Below are 20,075 nucleotides of genomic sequence, written 5' to 3'. Positions count from 1 at the left end.
CAATGTGCTGGTATGACCCTCGGCGGTGGTGAGGACAGGGGCTCCAGTTGGAGGGAGTGGAAGGCTAGAAGGAAGGTGGAGTGAAGAACAAAGGGAGAGGGAAGAGATGGAAGGACTAACGGAGAAGGAAAGGGTGGGAGGTTCGGGGGAAGGTGGAATTTGTGTGGGGTGGAGGGGGGGTGTTGAAGGGGTGGAGGAAAGAGGTGGGACAGGGTGACAGAGCTGCTGGTGGCCTAGCCTAGTTGGTAAATCAGGTGGTGATGAGGTTGTCCCATGTGCGGTGGCCCTGAATCACATGTTGGGCAGGCAACCCTGTTAGCTCAGACTCCACACCCGGATCTTCCTGGACACCATCCTCATCCTCCTCGTCAGATGAAGCCTGCTATTCTTCCTCTTCCTCTAGGATATCGCCCCTCTGCTGACTGATGTTATGAAGGATACAGCAAGCCACACAATGCTGAAGACTCTCAGGGGGTTATATTGGCGAGTTTCACAAGAGCGGTCCAGGCATCAGAAGCACTATGTAGATATTGAGTATAGCTGGCTATAGTCTGAAATGTACGTCTCTATTGGGGGAGGAGGGAGAGACTGAGAATATCGGCATTGATGAGGATTTCCTTGACGATTCAATGCAACCAGGTTACATGGTCACCCTGAGTTGACTGCAGCGTCACCATCAAAATGTCCTACCGCGACCCCCCTCCCCCAGCCCCTTTGTGATGATGTAATGTGGTTTTGCATGGTGCTACCTGCGGGTGGCATGTAGCTCACTCTGGCCGCCGGTAGGGGACCAGAGCACCGGAACAGGATAGGTGTTGGGTCGACACTCTATTCTCTGCTCGATCGGAAACCCACTACCAGTGGAGTGCAGGGGAGATCCAGCCCAATGTTTCTGATATAGTCATTCACACCCCAATGTCTCTAGGCTCCTGCTACTCTTGTTACTGGGAAAATCACACCTCATTCATAGATGCCTGCTCGTCTTGTAACTTGTTATTTTACTTTCATCTCAAGTTCACTGTTAATCTCATTAATTTCCCACATTCCTAACAGGACATATTGTTAGTGCTCAGTACTTTGCGTGAACAATCACTTGGTGGTACAGAACGTGACCATTGCGGAAAAGAGAAACATGTTACCAAAGCTTTTTGTCTCTCACTCATCAGGTCAAAGGCAAGAATACCAAATTTCAGTGAGGGCAAGACTTTTGATGTTGTCAGCTATTCTAATCTGGAGATAAATAAATCAAACTGCTATATCCATTACACTGCGAAGAATAAAAATCAAATGTCAAATTGTGATTTCTCCCACAGATAACCTGCTGCTTTGGTAAGCAGCCCATTGAAGGTAGTTGCCTACTTTTAGCCAGGGGAAAGTTGAAATAGTCAGTCTTCACTTTTCAGTGCTTTTCTTACATAACATTTGAACTGATTTCAGTGCCCTACAATGGTTAATTGAGGTATTGGTCTTCAATAATTGACAGCACCGGAGACAGAGCTTAGTATCAGTCAGACTTGGCACACACATTGTCGTTTGCCATTTAATCTCTTCAGTTGCTATTGTCAAGTCTGGAAACTGCCATGAACTCCAGCCTCGCCCTTCTCAAGAGAGGCACAGACCTCCAATCAAAAATGTGTTGAGCGGCATTTCAAACACAGGAAATGCATGTCCGTTTTAGCATTTTCATGTAAATTCAGCATTTTCTGTTAAGCTGGTGAGGAAATCTTTATCTCATCTGAAAAACTAAGATGGCGGCTGAAAATAGTTTCAAAATCTATATGGAGTTTTGTGGTTCATAAGAACATAAGAACTAGGAGCAGGAGTAGGCCATCTGGCCCCTCGAGCCTGCTCCGCCATTCAATTAGATCATGGCTGATCTTTTGTGGACTCAGCTCCACTTTCCGGCCCGAACACCATAACCCTTAATCCCTTTATTCTTCAAAAAACTATCTATCTTTACCTTAAAAACATGTAATGAAGGAGCCTCAACTGCTTCACTGGGCAAGGAATTCCATAGATTCACAACCCTTTGGGTGAAGAAGTTCCTCCTAAACTCAGTCCTAAATCTACTTCCCCTTATTTTGAGGCTATGCCCCCTAGTTCTGCTGTCACCCGCCAGTGGAAACAACCTGCCTCTTACAGGTTCGCCTGTAAGTGCAGTTTATTGATGGTCCCATGCTTGTTTGATTGTTCTTGTTTTTCCTCGGTAATTCCCCACAAGTAGGTTTATTATTTGCATATGATTTATCTTAGATTGTCATTGGCTACTGCCTTGGATCATGAGATAGAGGAACAGAATTGGGCCATTCAACCCATTGAGTCTGTTCCGCCATTCAATCATGGCTAATCTGTTTCTCATCCCCATTCTTGGTTAAGTGGTAGCACTCTCACCTCTATATCACAAGGTTTTATGTTTTCAGTTCCACTTCAGAAACTGGAAACACACATTCTAGGCTTGACAGTCCAGTGTTGAGAGAGGAGGTGCTGCACTGTCAGAGGTGCTATTTTTCAATTAGCTGGTAAACTGAGGTCCCATCTTCCCCCTCGGTTGCATGTGAGAGATGCCATGATGTTATTTGAGAGCAGCAGAGTTCACCCAAGTATCCTTCTCCATTATTTATCCCTCAGCTAACATCAGTAAGAACAGATTATTTGGTAATTACCTCACTGCTGTTTATGGGAACTTGCTGTGCACCAATTGGCTGCCCTGTTTTCTACATGACAATAGTCACTACACTTTTGACGATTGAAAAGTATTTTAGAATGTCCTGAGGACACAAAAGGGGATGTAAATGCCCTTCTTTGGATAGAATAATTCAGCTAATCATGTGACATACAAAACATTGTTTAAATCCTTGAAAAGACCAGTAACTTTCAAAAAGTAGATATAGATTTCCCAGTAAGATATGCAAAGGATCACAAGATTTCATGTTTTAGGATTTTTACTGCAACAAATTAAAATTAACATTGACTAAACATTACTTAATGGCCAACTGATGAAATAAACTACATAGAAGTATTCCTTGGTAACTTCTTAACATATTTAAAAGCCCCATGGTGCATTTATACATTAATTGCACTCTGCATAACTGTACTCTTGTGATTAAAGTCCAAAGGTTTTCCAAACTCGAAAAGGATCTATTGTCCTTGCTTTGCCAGAGTGAATCTTCCAGCATCCTTTTTTTTTTACGTCCCTTTCACTCAGTCCTTTGAGCATAATCAAATTGACTCATGTTATGGGCCCGGGTTTAGAGAACCCCAAAGCATATCATGGAGTTCACCTGACCCACAACTTTTAAACTAAAACAATGTTTATTTATGAAACTAGTTAACACTTTATAAACCCACCGTAAACATCTTAACAACTATCAACACTGATCATCCCCACAGATGCAATATTCTATAAGTAACCCTTATTCTTTCTTGCAACATGCACAAGATAAAAGACCCTTTTTAACACAGATCTGGTTTAAATTCTCTACTGAGAGCAGTTATCACTTTGAAATCACCCAAATGATCTGGAGACAATCTTTAGATTGCAGAGAGGTCCTTATACAGCTGCTTGCTTTTCCTGCAGCTATCCAGCTCTCAAAACGAAATTAAAAAACCCACAGACACACACAAGCTTTTGTTCAAAGCAAAAGTGAAAGACAGCCAGCCCAGCTCCACCCACACTCTGACATCACTGCATCTATTTGCTAAATACCCATTTCTTAAAGGTATATCCACTACAGCTATTTATGAAACACCCAGTTCTTAAAGGTACTCTCACATGACACTTAACTCTTCAGGATTTCTTTTTTTTTATTGAACATAGGTTCAATCCTCACCAGGGCTCCACTTGGTGGTTAACACAAAAGTGTTCCTTTTTCTTCTGTTTTTAGAATATACATCTTACAGCAATACATATAGGAGGTAGAGAATGATTTTATCGACCATAACTATGCCTCACATCAAACATCACTATTCTAATATGAAAGAATCTTTCTGAAGATAAATTGGCATAATCGTAAATTAACCTTTGAATCTAAAATTAAGCTCAAACTTCACCCTGTATTTACTTAATAGTATTTGTGACCTTAGAAATACACTCTTCAATTTTAGCAGCAGAATAATACATTTCAGACAACAGAGTTTCTGACCATTAAGTGCTATATCAGCCATATCACCTTCAGCAATGGCAAGTGCTACTATAAATGGATGCCTCTGGATACACGTGTTGTTCAATGTTTTATTTTGATTGGGAAAAAAATCAAGCAAAATAATAGATGCCTCTGCATTATCAGAACTGTTCTGCATCCCGTACCGCCTCCCCGAACATGCACCGGAATGTGGCGATTAGGGGCTTTTCAGAGTAACTTCATTCAAGCCTACTTGTGACAATAAACAATTATTATTATTATTATTTCTATCAGTTTTGGAAGCTCAACATGCCACTGATTAACAATCCATCTCTAATTCAATGTTTCCGCCTGTGCTTTCTCTTGCATTGAATCCTGTGGTCTGATTCAGTTGTACTCTGCTTCGATTTTCTCAATTTCTACCAAAGGAATTATTCCCAGGTATTTCTTTTCATGTTTTTTTTTAATGCAGCTGAAACACCATGTTGAAAAACTCAACATTAAAAGATTTATATTTCTCATTACTATTCTGTATTCAATATACCTGTAAGTCTGTTTAGTATTGAAAGGAGTGAAATGGGATAACGAGCATCATTGCTGCACTGGTCAACCATTCGGCAGTGCACACAATGCCTGGGAGCTCCTGGAGCGAACAGGTAGTGCTCCACCTAGGGGCTTCAATAAGAACTGTTCCATAAAGACATCACTGAAAGCCATCAGGGCAGTAAGTGCCCAGAAAGAAACAAATCAGGATTCCACTTTGAAAAACTTATTCAAATATTAGGTATGCTAGCTGCTGTTTTGGGGCCAATGGGTAGATTTATTCAACCAATTGTATTTATACAGCACACTTAACATAGGCATCACAAAGTGCTTCCCAGGAGCATCAGCAAAGCAACTATAACATGGTGCGGCATAAGGGGCTTTTGGGGCAGATAAGCAAAAGCTTGGTCAAAGAAATAGGTTTTAAGGGATGTTCTAAAGCAGGAAAGAAAGGCATTGAGTTGGGGCTGGGCGGGCGAGGGAAACAGCCGATAATAATCTTTATTATTGTCACAAGTGGGCTTACATTAACACCACAATTAACTTACTGTGAAAATCCCCTAGTTACCACATTCCGATGCCTGTTCGAGTATACAGAGGGAGAATTCAGCATCCAGTTCACCTAACAGCACGTCTTTCAGGACTTGTGAGAGGAAACTGGAGCACCCGGAGGAAACGTACGCAGACACAGGGAGAACGTGCAGACTTCTCACAGACAGTGGCCCAAGCGGGAATCGAATCTGGGTCCCTGGCGCTGTGAAGCAACAATGCTAACCACTGTGCTACCATGTTCAGATCCTCCAAGGCAAGTGGTCCATTACTGACACCCATGCAATATAAATCAGGGATGCGCACAAGGCCAGAGGTGGAGTGGACAGATGTCGCAAAGATTTGTAGAGCTGGAAGAGGTTATAGAGTTAGCGATTTGAATACAAAGATGGGAATTTTAAAATTGAGACATTTCTCAACTATGAGCCAATATTCAACTACTCAAACTCAACTATTCCAATGTTCGGTTGGCTATGCTCCATAAATGTAAGCTGATCTAACACTCTGTGCCCATTACACCAAGTGCCCCTCACACAATCCCCAGTGCTAAAGGGCTTCTGGTCCACCAAATCCTTGTTATTAACATTTTCATCATCACATTCAAATGGTGAATAATCCCGCCATGAACTCTCCCCTCCCTAACTTTATGCCCACTTGCAGTCCTATAACTTGCTAATATTCAGCATTGGGCTCCCTTTGTTCACTATTGGTGGCTCTGCTGTCAGCTGCCTGGAGGCCACTCTCTGCAATTACAGATCTAAACCTTTCCACTCTCTCATCCTTTGAGACACCACTTAGAACCTATTTTATCCAAATATCTATCGACCCAATAAATTCCTACTGTGCAGGAGGAGGCGATTCAGCCCATTGGGTCTGCACTGGCCCTCCAAAAGAGCACTCTAGCCAGGCTCACTCACCCACCCTATCCCCATAACCCCACATAACCTTTTGGGCACTAAGGGACAATTTAGCATACTCAATCCACCTAACCTGCATAGCTCTGGACTGTGGGAGGAAACTGGAGCACCCAGACTTGGGGTGAATGTGCAAACTCCACACAGTCACCTAAGGTCGAAATTGAATGCTGGTCCCTGGCGCTATGAGGTAGCAGTGCTAACCACTGTGCCACCATGCCACCCTTTATCCTAGTTCCTCCTTTGGTTCTCTGCCATTTAAAAATAAATAGAATGAAATGGACATTAGGTTGACAGTACAATAACAAGTCATTGGCGCTACAGGTCGTTTTATGCTCCACATGAGCCATGTCCCATCTTATTGCACCTCACCGTATCAACATATCATTCCATTACTTTCTCCCTCATATACTTATCTATTATAATAACTTGGATCCAGCAGTTACATACAAATAATTAACAATTATTTGCGCAACATTACAAAGTAGTGCAGCCGTGCACTAATCCAATCCAATCCAATGATGCTGCCTGTCTGTCTCCTGGATCGAACTGGGTAAAAGCCCCCGCTCTGTTCAGGCAATCCCAGGCGCTAGCTCCCAATTAGACAAGTTCCTTACTAACTGATGATTAATTTATACAGTTCCCCATAATTTACAACAATTAATGTTTTTAATCAGTCCATCAAAAACTCAGTCACTCTGGTGGCTTTCGCTTCTTCATAGAGCGGTGCGACTGGGGTGCTTCTGCTAGGGTGCGCACTGTACAAACTGTCACACTGGGTCTCTTTTCATGGACCCATGCTTCAACCTCCTCTCTTCCCGTCCGAACAACACTCCGCCTGTCACAAGCTGATTGGAAATGTCACTGCTCGAGCAGCCAACAACACCTCCAGCTGGCAACAACAAAACAGGCCGTAACACTGGCGGGGGCGGGAGACTCTCATTCATGTAAATAGTCCACATGTTTCCTCAAAATCCTGTCCTGTACTCTCACAGCGTAGGATAATGTTCCCTTCTTGGCCATGGCAAATCCTGAAACCCAGCGAGGGCCTTTTCCGAGGTTTCTCACATAAACTAGACCATCTATCTGGAACGATCTTGCATCTTTAGTTGTATCATGGTTGCATTCTCTTGCTCCTACCCTCCCCGCCAATTTTGGGAATACGAGGCTCGGTCTGGTGCTTAAATGTCGACATAGCAATAATTCTACCGGGGATATACCTGTGGTCGAGTGCAGGGTGGTCCTGTACACTAAAAGGAACTGAGATATTTGAATTTTCAAAGATGTTTGTTTCTTTCAGCCGACCTTGAAAGTCTGGACTGCCCGCTCAGCCCGTCCATTGGCTGAGAGATAATATGGCGCGGCTCTGACGGGCTTTATCCCATTGGAAGACATGAAACTTTGAAATTCGGCACTTGTAAAAGCCCTTCCATTATCTAATATGAGTACTTCAGGTAATCCATGGAGCGTGAAACACCGGTGAAGCTTCTTGACTGCGGCATGTCCGGTTGAGGAACTCCTCTCAAATACTCTGCCATTTGGAGTGGGCACCTAACAATAGTACAACCATCTTGCCAAAAAAAGTTCCTACATAATCTATGTGGACACGCACCCATGGGCAACCTGGCCATTCCCAAGAGTGCACAGGGGCTGTAGCAGGTACCTGTTGCTGTAACTGGCACTGATCGCAGTACTGCACTAATCTCTCCATATTGGCGTCAATGCCTGGCTCCCGAACATAGCTCCTGGCAAGCATCTTCATTTTTGTCAGATCTAGATAGGCGCTATGCAACTCTGCAAAGAGCAATTCCCTCCCTTGCATAGGGACAATTACTCTTACTCCCCATAGGATGATGCTGTCCTCACAGTTTAACTTGTTTTTCCTAATGTGGTCTGGCTTCATGTCTTGGAAAATCATCTCATTCTGCCAACCTGCCAATATTTTGTGCCTTACCTTTGATAACAGCGGATATCTGCTGGACCACAATTTTATTTGCTGTGCTGATACTGGCAAAGTGTCTATAAAATTCAGTACTATCATGGTTTCTTGCATCACTGCCAAGGGTGGAGGATTGGGGGGGGGGGGGGGGGGGGGGTTGTACTCTCTGGCAGTGAAAGGCAAATAAGGGCGTCTGCATTGGCTATTTATGTCCTGGTCGGTGTTCAAATTTATATTCATGGGCTGATAAGAACAATGCCCAGTGCTGAATCCTAGCCAATGAAATTGGCGGAATAGCTTTGTCCTCCTTGAAAAGACCCAACAGTGGTTTATGGTCTGTTACACGGTGAAACGCCTTCCATTGACATACTGGCAGAATTTTCTCACTCCATAAACACCAGTCCTTTTTTCTATCTGCGAATAACCTTTCTCAGCTTCTGAAAGGTTTCTTGTCAATTATGCAATAACCCCTCAGACCCATCATCCCTTCTGTGAGATAAAACTGCCCCAATTCCGTATGGGGAGGCGTCTCACCTTAGCGCTTACTTCTTGGGTGGGTCAAAATATACCCTTGGGAAAGATGAATATATTAATTGCTTGAACTTATTAAATTCTTCTCTCTGTGGTGCTTTCCAGAACGATCTCTGATGTTTCTTCAGTTATACGTGTAAAGGAGCCAATAGTGTTGACAAGTATGGAACTAAACGTCCAGAGTAATTAACCATCCCCAGGAATGATTTAAGCTCTGAGGCATTTCTGGGGGGCCAGTGCCACCTTTATTACCCTTACTTTATCCTTCATAGGATGCAAGCCCTGGGGTATTTCGCTAGCCTGGAAAGTACATTCTTCCCTTTTTAAGCAAACTTCCGCCTCTTGAAATCTACTCAGTATTTTGGATTATAGATTCATAGATTTTCTACAGTGCAGAAGGAGGCCACTTGGCCCATCATGTCTGAACTGATCCTTTGAAAAAGCACCCCATCTATACCCACGCCCTCACCCTATCCCTGTAACTCCATAACCCCACCTAATCTGCACATCTTTGGGCACAAAGGGGAAATTTAGTGTGGCCAATCCACCGAACCTGCACATCTTTGGACTGTGGGAAGAAACCGGAGCACCCGGAGGAAACCCACACAGACACGGGAATAAAGTTCAAACTCCACACTTACAGTCACGCGAGGCAGAAATGGAACGTGGGGTCGCTGGTGCTGTGAGGCAGCAATGCTAACCACTGTACCACTGTGCCTCCCACTTCTTCTAGATTAGGCACTTCTTCTAGATTAGCCAAGTGTTCTTCAGTTGCACCAGTAATCAATACGTCACCCAAATATACAACGACATTCAGCAAGACCAGTTATACACTTTCCATGCTTCTTTGAAATATGGCACAAGCTGATGAAACGCCAAAGGGAAAGCGTGTATACTAATATAATCCTTTATGGGTGTTAATAGTCACTTAGCCTCTGGAAACACCATCTAACTCCAACTGTTGACATGCATGACTCATATCCAATTTCGTATGAGTGCCCTCCAGCCAGTCTTGCATATAAATCCTCTATCTTCGGGTTAGGATATCTGTCCAGCTTTGCTGCTTGGTTTATTGTTACTTTATAGTCTCTGCAGATGTGGACTGTTGTTTCTGATTTTACCCCAGGCAGTATGGGGTTGCCCATTCTTCAAACTGGACTGGCTGGATGATGGCCAGTTCACCAAGCCTTTTCAGCTTGGACTCGACTTTCTCCAAAAAGCAGAGGGCACAAGTCTAGCCCTGAAAAAAATTGTAGTAGCTCCTGGGTCTACGTGAATTGTTGCCTTTAAACCTTGTAAACTTTCCAAGTTCACCTTGAAAAATGGTCTGATACTTCTGGATTTCTTAATGTAGGGCCCCTTCCTTAATTCTGAAAATTTCCAAACAGTTGAGTCTATTTTTTTGGAGCCAGTCACGGCCCATTAGACTTGGTTCTCACCCAGACACCACAGTATTGGCGGTTGGACAGATTGTTGTACATAGTTCGTAGGCACTACAGTCATTCCTACTATCTTAATGGCCTTCCTGCGTCGATTGCCAATCTATTTGATCTGTTCTGCAACTTCAGCGGCTGATCCCCTTCTTGAAGATATCTGTAGGTCAGCTCCCCTATTATGGTAGCAGTTGCTGTTATGTCTACTTCTATTCTTAATGGTCTGACATTGACCAATAATGGGTGGCACGGTGGCACAGTTGTTAGCACTACTGCCTCACAGCGCCAGGGACCTGGGCTCAATTGTGGCCTTGGGTGACTGTGTGTGTGGTGTTTGCATGTTCTCTTCGTGTCTGCATGGGTTTTCTCTGGGTGTTCCGGTTTCCTCCCACAGTCCATAAATGTGCAGGTTAGGTGGATTGGCCATGCTAACTTAACTCTTAGCATCCAAAGATGTGCAGGTTAGGTGGGTTACTGGGAGAAGGTGGGGGAGTTCAGAGGTTCAATGGGTTGAATGGCCTCCATCTGCGCAGCAGGGATTCTATGAATAACACAACTGTAATGGGGGCTACCTTGCCTGTTTTCGCATTATTCATCTGAAGAACGTTCCGATCAATTTGCAGAAAAATCTACAAAACTATGTACCCATGCTGAACTGTTCATTCTATTGCTAGTAGGCAGTTTCTGCTTATTCTTGCATCTGTGGCTCAAATGGCCCTTCCAGTGGCACATGAAGCATTTCACTTCTTCGAATATGTAAATCTCCGGGGAGTTTTTTTCCCCACACCTCTAACACTCTGTACCTATCCTAGTCTGTTGATTCATTCTCCTGAATCTTTTAACTCTACCAGCTTCTATATTTATTTCTCATTTAAACTGGTGTATTTGCTTTTTGGCGCCACTGCTGTCCTCAGCCTCCCATACTAAATGGTTGACCATATCATTCTGCTTGCTCTGACATCCCTGGGTGCCCTTCACAGCGCTCTCCATTGCTAATACTATTTTCAATGTCCTTATAAAATTTTGCAAGCAGCTTCCTCTGCATGGCCTCATCATTGACTTCACAAACCTAGCAATCCTCAGCATATCATTTAGTGTTGTCCTGAAGTCACAGTGTGTACCAATTTACCAAAGTCTTGATATATAGGGCATTGATATATGGGGCTTTCCCCATGGAATTGAATTTAAATAATTGCATCTTCACTGAGATCTTTGGGTAGAAGTGCAATTTTACCAAATCCACAATCTCTATGAACGAGCTTGCATCGGACACATTTAGGGTTATGATTAAATTATAGGTTTGGGTCCCAAACTCACTTAACAATGTTGCCTTCTCCTCCAACTCCATTTGTTCGGATGAAAATTCATTGTTATGGGATGTGGGCTTCACTGGCTAGGTAAGCATTTGTTGCCCATTCCGAATTTCCCTTGAGAAGGTGGTGTTGAGCTGCCTTCTTGAACCACAGTCCATGTGATGCAGGATTCCTCGCTTCTGACCTCTTCGTGTGGCCATAGTATTTATATGGCCAGTTTCCGGTCAATCGTAGCCCCTAGGATGTTGATAGTGGGGGATTCAGTGATCTTAATGACATTGTATATCAAAGGGAGATGGTCATTGCCTGGCACTTGTGTGGCGCAAATGTTACTTGCCACTTGTCAGCACAAGCCTGGATATTTTCCAGGTCTTGCTGCATTTGCACATGGACTGATTCAGTGTCTGATGAGTCACAAATGGTGCTGAACATTGTGCAATCATCAGTGAACATGCCCAAATGACCTTATGTTGGAAGGGTGGTCTTGATCAAGCAACTGAAGATGGTTAGGCCTAGGACATTACCCTGAGGAACTCCTGCATGTCCCAGGACTGGGATGACTGACCTCTAACAACCACAACCATCTTCCTTTATGCCAGGTATGACTCCAACCAGCAGAGAGTTTCCCCCCGCATTCCTATTTATTCCAGTTTTGCTGGGGCTCCTTTATGCCACACTCAATCAAACACTGCCTTGATTTCACTCATCTGACCTCTGGAGTTCAGATCTTTTGTCCATGTTTGAACCAAAGCTGTAATGAGGTCAGGAGCTGAGTGACCCTGGTGGAACCCAAACTGAATGTCATTGAGCAGATTATTGCCAAGTAAGTACCGCTTGATAGCACTGTTAATTACCCCTTCCATCATTTTACTGATGATTGAGAGTAGACCGATAGGATTGTAATTGGCTGGGTTGTATTTGTCCTATATTTTGTGTACAGGACATATCTGGGCACTTTACCACATTGCCTGGTAGATGCCACTGTTGTAGCTGTACTGAAAAAGCTTAGCTAGGGGCACGGCAAGTTCTGAAGCACAGGCCTTCAGTACTATTGCCAGAATATTGTCAGGGCCCATAGCCTTTGCAGTATCCAGTGCCTTCAGCCATTTCTTCATATCATGTGGGGTGAATCCAATTGGCTAAAGACAGGGATTAGTGATGCTGGGGACCTCTGGGGGGGACCAAGATGGATCACCCACTCAGCACTTCTGGCTGAAGATTATTGCGAATGTTTCAGCCTTGCCTTTTGCACTGTGTGTTGGGGTCCTCCATCATTGAGGATGGTCATATTTATGGAGTCTCCTCTTCCATTGTGTTGTTTAATTGTCCACCACTATTCACAACTGGATGTGGCAGGACTGCAGGCCTTAGATCGGATCGGTTGGTTGTGGGATTGCTTTGCTCTATCTATCACTTGATTTTTATGTTGTTTGGCCCACAAGTAGCCCTGTGTTGTAGCTTCACCAGGTTGACAGCTCATTTTCGTTATGTCTGATGTTGCTCCTGACATGCCCTCCTATACTCTTCATTGAACCAGGATTGATCCCCTGGATTGGTGGTAATGGTAGAGTGGGAGATATGCCGGGCCATGAGGTCACAAATTATGCCCGAGTACAATTCTTCTGCTGCTGATGGCCCACATTGCCTCATGCACGCTCAGTCTTGAGTTGCTAGATCTGTTCTGAATCGATTCAATTTAGCATGGTAGATTATGACCTTATGCCAGCGACTGATAGAAATGAGGCTATGACAGGTGAGGACCTTGAGAGGATTGTTATCACTAAGGAGGGAGTGATGGGCAAGCTAATGGGGCTAAAGGTAGACAAGTCTCCTGGCCCTGATGGAATGCATCCCAGAGTGCTAAAAGAGATGGCTAGGGAAATTGCAGATGCACTAGTGATAATTTACCGAAATTCACTAGACTCTGGGGTGGTCCCGGTGGATTGGAAATTAGCAAACGTGACGCCACTGTTTAAAAAAGGAGGTAGGCAGAGGGCAGGAAATTATAGGCCAGTGAGCTTAACTTCGGTAGTAGGGAAGATGCTGGAATCTATCATCAAGGAAGAAATTGCGAGGCATCTGGATAGAAATTGTTCCATTGGGCAGACTCATGGGTTCGTAAAAGGCAGGTCATGCCTAACTAATTTAGTGGAATTTTTTGAGGACATTACCAGTGCAGTAGATAACGGGGAGCCGATGGATGTGGTATATCTGGATTTCCAGAAAGCCTTTGACAAGGTGCAACACAAAAGGTTGCTGCATAAGATAAAGATGCATGGCATTAAGGGTAAAGTAGTAGCATGGATAGAGGATTGGTTAATTAATAGAAAGCAAAGAGTTGGGATAAATGGGTGTTTCTCTGGTTGGCAATCAGTAGCTAGTGGTGTCCCTCAGGGATCCGTGTTGGGCCCACAATTGTTCACAATTTACATAGATGATTTGGAGTTGGGGACCAAGGGCAATGTGTCCAAGTTTGCAGATGACACTAAGATGAGTGGTAAAGCGAAAAGTGCAGCGGATACTGGAAGTCTGCAGAGGGATTTGGATAGGTTAAGTGAATGGGCTAGGGTCTGGCAGATGGAATACAATGTTGACAAATGTGAGGTTATCCATTTTGGTAGGAATAACAGCAAACGGGATTATTATTTAAACGATAAAATATTAAAGCATGCCGCTGTTCAGAGAGACTTGGGTGTGCTAGTGCATGAGTCACAGAAGGTTGGTTTACAAGTGCAACAGGTGATTAAGAAGGCAAATGGAATTTTGTCCTTCATTGCTAGAGGGATGGAGTTTAAGACTAGGGAGGTTATGCTGCAATTGTATAAGGTGTTAGTGAGGCCTCACCTGGAGTATTGTGTTCAGTTTTGGTCTCCTTACTTGAGAAAGGACGTACTGGCGCTGGAGGGTGTGCAGAGGAGATTCACTAGGTTAATCCCAGAGCTGAAGGGGTTGGATTATGAGGAGAGGTTGAGTAGACTGGGACTGTACTCGTTGGAATTTAGAAGGATGAGGGGGGATCTTATAGAAACATTTAAAATGATGAAGGGAATAGATAGGATAGATGCGGGCAGGTTGTTTCCACTGGCGGGTGACAGCAGAACTAGGGGACATAGCCTCAAAATAAGGGGAAGTAGATTTAGGACTGAGTTTAGGAGGAACTTCTTCACCCAAAGGGTTGTGAATCTATGGAATTCCTTGTCCAGTGAAGCAGTTGAGGCTCCTTTATTACATGTTTTTAAGGTAAAGATAGATAGTTTTTTGAAGAATAAAGGGATTAAGGGTTATGGTGTTCGGGCCGGAAAGTGGAGCTGAGTCCACAAAAGATCAGCCATGATCTAATTGAATGGCGGAGCAGGCTCGAGGGGCCAGATGGCCTACTCCTGCTCCTAGTTCTTATGTTCTTATGTTCTTATGTTCTTAAGACCAGAACACATAGAATCAGAATCACTTGGCCCATCGAGTCTGCTCCGCCATTCAATCATGGCTGATATTTTTCTCATCCCCATTCTCCTGCCTTCTCCCCATAACCCCAGTCTCCTTATAAATCAAGAACCTATCTATCTCTGCCTTAAAGACACTCAGTGATTTGGCTTCCGCAGCCTTCTGCGGCAAAGAGTTCCACAGATTCACCACCCTCTGGCTGAAGAAATTCCTCCTCATCTCTGTTTTTAAAGGGTCATCCCTTTAGTCTGAGATTGTGTCCTCTGGTTCTAGTTTTTCCTACAAGTGGAAACATTCTCTCCACGTCCACTCCATCCAGGCCTCGCAGTATCTGGTAAGTTTCAATAAGAACCCCCTCATCTTTCTAAACCCCAATGTGCAGACACCCAGACAACATGATGGATGGTGTCCTAAATTGTCTCCACAATGATTGTGCTGTGGTCATTCACTGATAATGTCATGGACAGGTGCATCTGCGGCAGGCAGGTTGGTGAGGACGTGGTCTAGTATGTTTTTCCCTCTTGTTGGTTCCCTCACCACCTGTCACATATTAGCCTCAACCGCTTTTGAGTAAAGATCATGGGGCGAAATTCTCCCCTACCCGGTGGGGCGGGGGGTCCCGGCGTAGCGGAGTGGTGCTAACCACTCTGGCGTCGGGCCTCCCCAAAGGTGTGGAATTCTCCGCACCTTTAGGGGCTAGGCCCACGCCGGAGTGGCTCCCACTACGCCGACTGGCGCCAACGGCCTTTGGCGCTATGCCGGCCTGCGTTGGGGCTGGCCGAAAGGCCTTCGCCAGCCGGCGTGTGTCCACACATGCGCCGGAGCGTCAGCGGCCGCTGACATCACCACCGGCACATGCACGGTAGGGGGTCTCTTCCGCCTCCGCCATGGTGGAGGCCGTGGTGGCGGCGGAAGAAAAAGGGTGCCCCCATGGCACTGGCCCGCCCGCCGATCGGTGGGCCCCGATCACGGGCCAGGCCACTGTGGGGGCAACCCCCAGGGTCCGATTGGCCCACGCCATCCCCCAGGACCCCGGGGGCCCGCTCGCGCCGCCAATCCTGCTGGCACAGAGGTGGTTTAAACCACGTCGGCGGGATTGGCCTGTCAGCGGCGGGACTTCGGCCCATCGCAGGCCGGAGAATCGGCGCAGGGGGCATGTCGATCAGCGGGGCGTGATTCCCGCTCCCGCCGATTCCCAGGTGGCGGAGAATTCCGGCCAGGCGGGGCGGGATTTATGCCGACCCCGGCCGATTCCCCGACCCTGCGGGGGGGGGGGGGGGGGGGTCGCCCAAGAATTCTGTTCCTTTTACCAAGCATCTTTACTTTTCCTTGAACACACTCAGAACCAAACTTTATCATCACATTACATGCTCCCAAGGCCACCTGTCGCCTCTTTACATATCAGTGCCAATTATTGGATCAATCAGACATCTAATTGGAATGTTTCTTAACCCATTCCTTAACAGTCTCCCCGTCCTTGGAGAAAAAATATAATTTGGTGAAAACAAAATTGCAAGAAATTCAAAAATACACGCAATTTCCACCCTTTTTTTTTCTTTTTTGTTGGAAGGTAAAAAACTAAAAGAGTCACAGAAACAGGCGCTCTTCATTAACAATATCCAAAAGTTTCTGTGACCTAGCCCCTCTTTTCATTAAACAGTCAGATATTTGATAGCTACTGTTGACTCATTTAATTTTTGCCATCTCCCCTCTGTCAAACATATACTTCAAACTTGTGATGTCAATCCTTAGCCTTTTCTCATTGACACTTTTTGTAGAGCGTACATTTTTCCACAGGGATTTATTGTCAATGTGACACTCAATGGGTATGCTACCCAAATCCCCTAATCCCAAAATGTCTGTCAATATCTGCGATGTATAAAGACCATATCCACCGCCTCTACAAGGCTTAAAGTCTCAGCAGCCAAAATGGTTTTGACCATTCTCTTTATTTTCTTTGTTTCCCACACAAAAGGGCAACATTTACCATTGTTCCCCATAAGGAAAATTATAAAACCTCCTGCGCTTGAAACCCCATCACATCAATTTACATAGGATGCATCGCTTTCAACTATGAGGTTCACCTAAAACTGGAACCTCAAAACACACTCCTGCATTTTTAGTTTGACCAACGCTTTATTTGCCCTTATTATGTCTTCCACTTTAGGATCATTTATTTTTGTACTCAACTCTAAGACGTCAAAAATTAAGGTCCGGTCTAGTCTGTCTACCTAACCAATTCAGTTGCTCAATTAAACTTTACAGTTGCTCTTTTTCCATCTTTGAAACCATTGCATCTTTTTCTGAAACCCAACTACGACAAACTGCTATTGGGCTGATGCTCTCCAAATAAGACTGTTGACGTAAAGTTACCCCTAACTTAGTCTGTCTGATTTCCAGTCCAATATATTTAAATGCACCGGAAGCCTGACTTCCAACCCTGAATTCTTTCCTCAACCCGGAGATTACAAGAGCTTCGAAATCACTCCTCCTACCCCACACAAAATCATCGACATGCATCATAAAGATGCCAGAAAGATTTCCCTTATGGTGCCAGTAAAACATTGTCGGATCTGCTTTCAACTGGCAACAGCCTAAATTTAACGAAACTGACCTTACCGAAAAATACCAGACCCTGGACGCATAATTTAATCTATATACACATTTGTTCAACTTCGAGATTACCCCTTCTGTGTTATCTGCCTCTTTAGGAGGACGGAGAAAAATGTTTCTCTGAAGCTGCTGCCCCTGTAAAAAGGCAGCTTTCATATCTGTAGATTTGCATTCCCATGCCTTTGTGGCTAATAGAGCCAAGAAGATCTTTAAAATAACCTTTCCTGCCGTAGGTGAATCTACCCTTAAATCCTGATTTTCTAAGATTTCTTCAAATCCCCTTGCCACAAACCTGGCCTTTGCCTTATAAGTTCTACCTGGAAGAACCTTTTCCATGCAAATCCACCTGTGGGATAGAGCTCTTTGTCCCCTATCCGGTATTTCCATGTATACCCCAAATTCACTCCAGCTATGCAGTTCTTGCTGTTTGCCATCTTTGATAACATTTTCATCTAATTTGTTGGAGGCCACCAAAATCTCACGTGCATGTGGGCTTCTACTCCTAGTAGCATTCATAGTCTTACCCATGTTCAGAGTCCTTGATAAGCTATGTCCCCTATCCCACCTGGTACCTCATTCTGTACTGCTACTGCTTGATCTTTCCCTTCTGCTATGGGATGTCCTTTCAATAGTTCTCGACCTTTTCCTGCGAACCTGTTCACTATCCGATGTACTATCTGAACTGGCACTGCATTTCTGTGCCCTCCATTTTTGAACTTTGTGTTCCCAATCCATTGTCTTGACACCCTCCCCTGAATGCTGTACATTCAACCAGTGTTTATACTTTCTAATGGCCTTCCCTGCTCTACTAACAACAGTTGCATCCTTCCATTGACTAGACCCTTCAGGCAAGTATGTCACTTTTGTACCAACATTTGGCAGTTGTCCGTTCAGAAAAATGGCCTTTTCTAATTCATCAGAAGTATTGTGTTCCTCTACAGAAACCCTGTCTATATCAGTTAACTGGTCCTCATAGTTCTGTAACACATGTGTACCAGATGGCCCTGGTTTCTTATCATGCCTGTCAGCTCTGTCAAAACTTGGAAATTTGTAATCTGTACCCATTATCCTTGATGAATGGACCCTAACAGTCTGATTGCCATGTTACAAATTAATTGTTTTGCCATCTATGCCTGTGATCTTCCCTGGGCCTTTCCATTCATTAAAATTGTCTCTCTTATAGTATATCATGTCTCCTTGCTGGAAAACTGTATTTGATGGCCGTACGCTATGCCTTAAAGCTCTTGCGAATTCTTTCAGAGACTTCTGCCTCCAAAAAAAACTTTTCTACTGCTATGTAATGTATTTAAATGCTCAGCAAAGGTAGAGATAATTGTAGTCCCTTCCCAAGCTGGAGGCTAGTCATCCAAAATGGATGGAATTTTAGGATTTCTACCAAACACTAATTGATAGGGACTATAGTCCCCAACCATTTGCAATGAATTCTCTGCATGTACCGCCCATGCTAAGGCTGAATTTAACTTGCAATTTGGTCTCTCTGCCAAAAGTTTCCGGAGCATGTCATCTATTACTGCTTCTTTCACGGTTTCTTTCACACTCACCATTACTAAATGGGCTTTCCGCAGCTGTATTCATAACTGTGATATTTAGGTTTTCACACATATCCCTAAACTCATCATGAGCAAATACCCCCTCCCGTTGTCTGTAAGGAATTTTGCCGGTGGGCCCATTCCTGTCCCTACCCATTTTTCCACAATCTGATCCAGGATTACTCTCTTTTCTTTACTTTGTACAATCATTAATTGACTAAATCTGATTTCTAAATCTATAAAATGCAAAATAAATATATTGTTAGCTTTATCCCAGATCTTAAGGTCCATGGCCACAATGTCATTAAATTCCCTGGGCAAAGGTATGGTTATTATCGGTCATGGTGGTGTCCTTCTGTACTTCCTACAAACCTCACAGCGATCACTAGCCTGTTTTATCAGGTTTGTTCAGTCTTCATCCCTTACCCCTGCATCCTTTAATAATTTTTTCAGACTCCAAGGATGCACAAATTGCCTAGGCAGCTTTAATACAACATGCTTTTTATCGGCTAAAGTCCCATTTCCAGCTGCCAATTACAAATCCATAACAACTGCACATGAAATATTATTTGCCATTAATGGAATACAATAGTGTCCCGACTGTGTAAATTGTATGTCCACCATCTTTCCAAAAACTGTTGCCTTATCCTGTTCCATATCCAGTTTCATGTGTGCTTTCTTCATCAACGGTCTGCTCAGAAGCAAAGATATCTCACTTGATACAACATCCGTGCTAATGAAATGATTCACTCCGGTAATATTGCAAGGGATCCTCACTCTTTTCAGTGACTTCAGAGTATTATCATCCCCAAACCTGAAACTTGTGGAACTTTCAAATTCCTTAACCTTGTTACCATTTTCAGCATTCAAAGAGTCCAGGTAACATTTTAACCAGTCAATTCCACACACAGTAGATGTGCAGCCACGTCCAATACAGCACAATTGAAGGATTCTGCAACCAATACCCTCATTACCAGAGTAAAACTGCTTGTTAAGAGGACAATGTCTTCTTTCTGGTCACTATCTTTTTCCTTTTCCGACTCTCATATGTAGCTTCAAACACTCTATTATAATATGTTGGACAGTTGAAAGCATAATGGTATCGAGAGTCAAATAAAATTGAGACCA

This window comes from Scyliorhinus canicula, chromosome 18 (assembly GCF_902713615.1).
Source record: "Scyliorhinus canicula chromosome 18, sScyCan1.1, whole genome shotgun sequence".
NCBI lineage: Eukaryota > Metazoa > Chordata > Chondrichthyes > Carcharhiniformes > Scyliorhinidae > Scyliorhinus > Scyliorhinus canicula.
The sequence above is the reverse complement of the archived record's forward strand: the minus strand, read 5'-3'. Positions refer to the sequence as shown.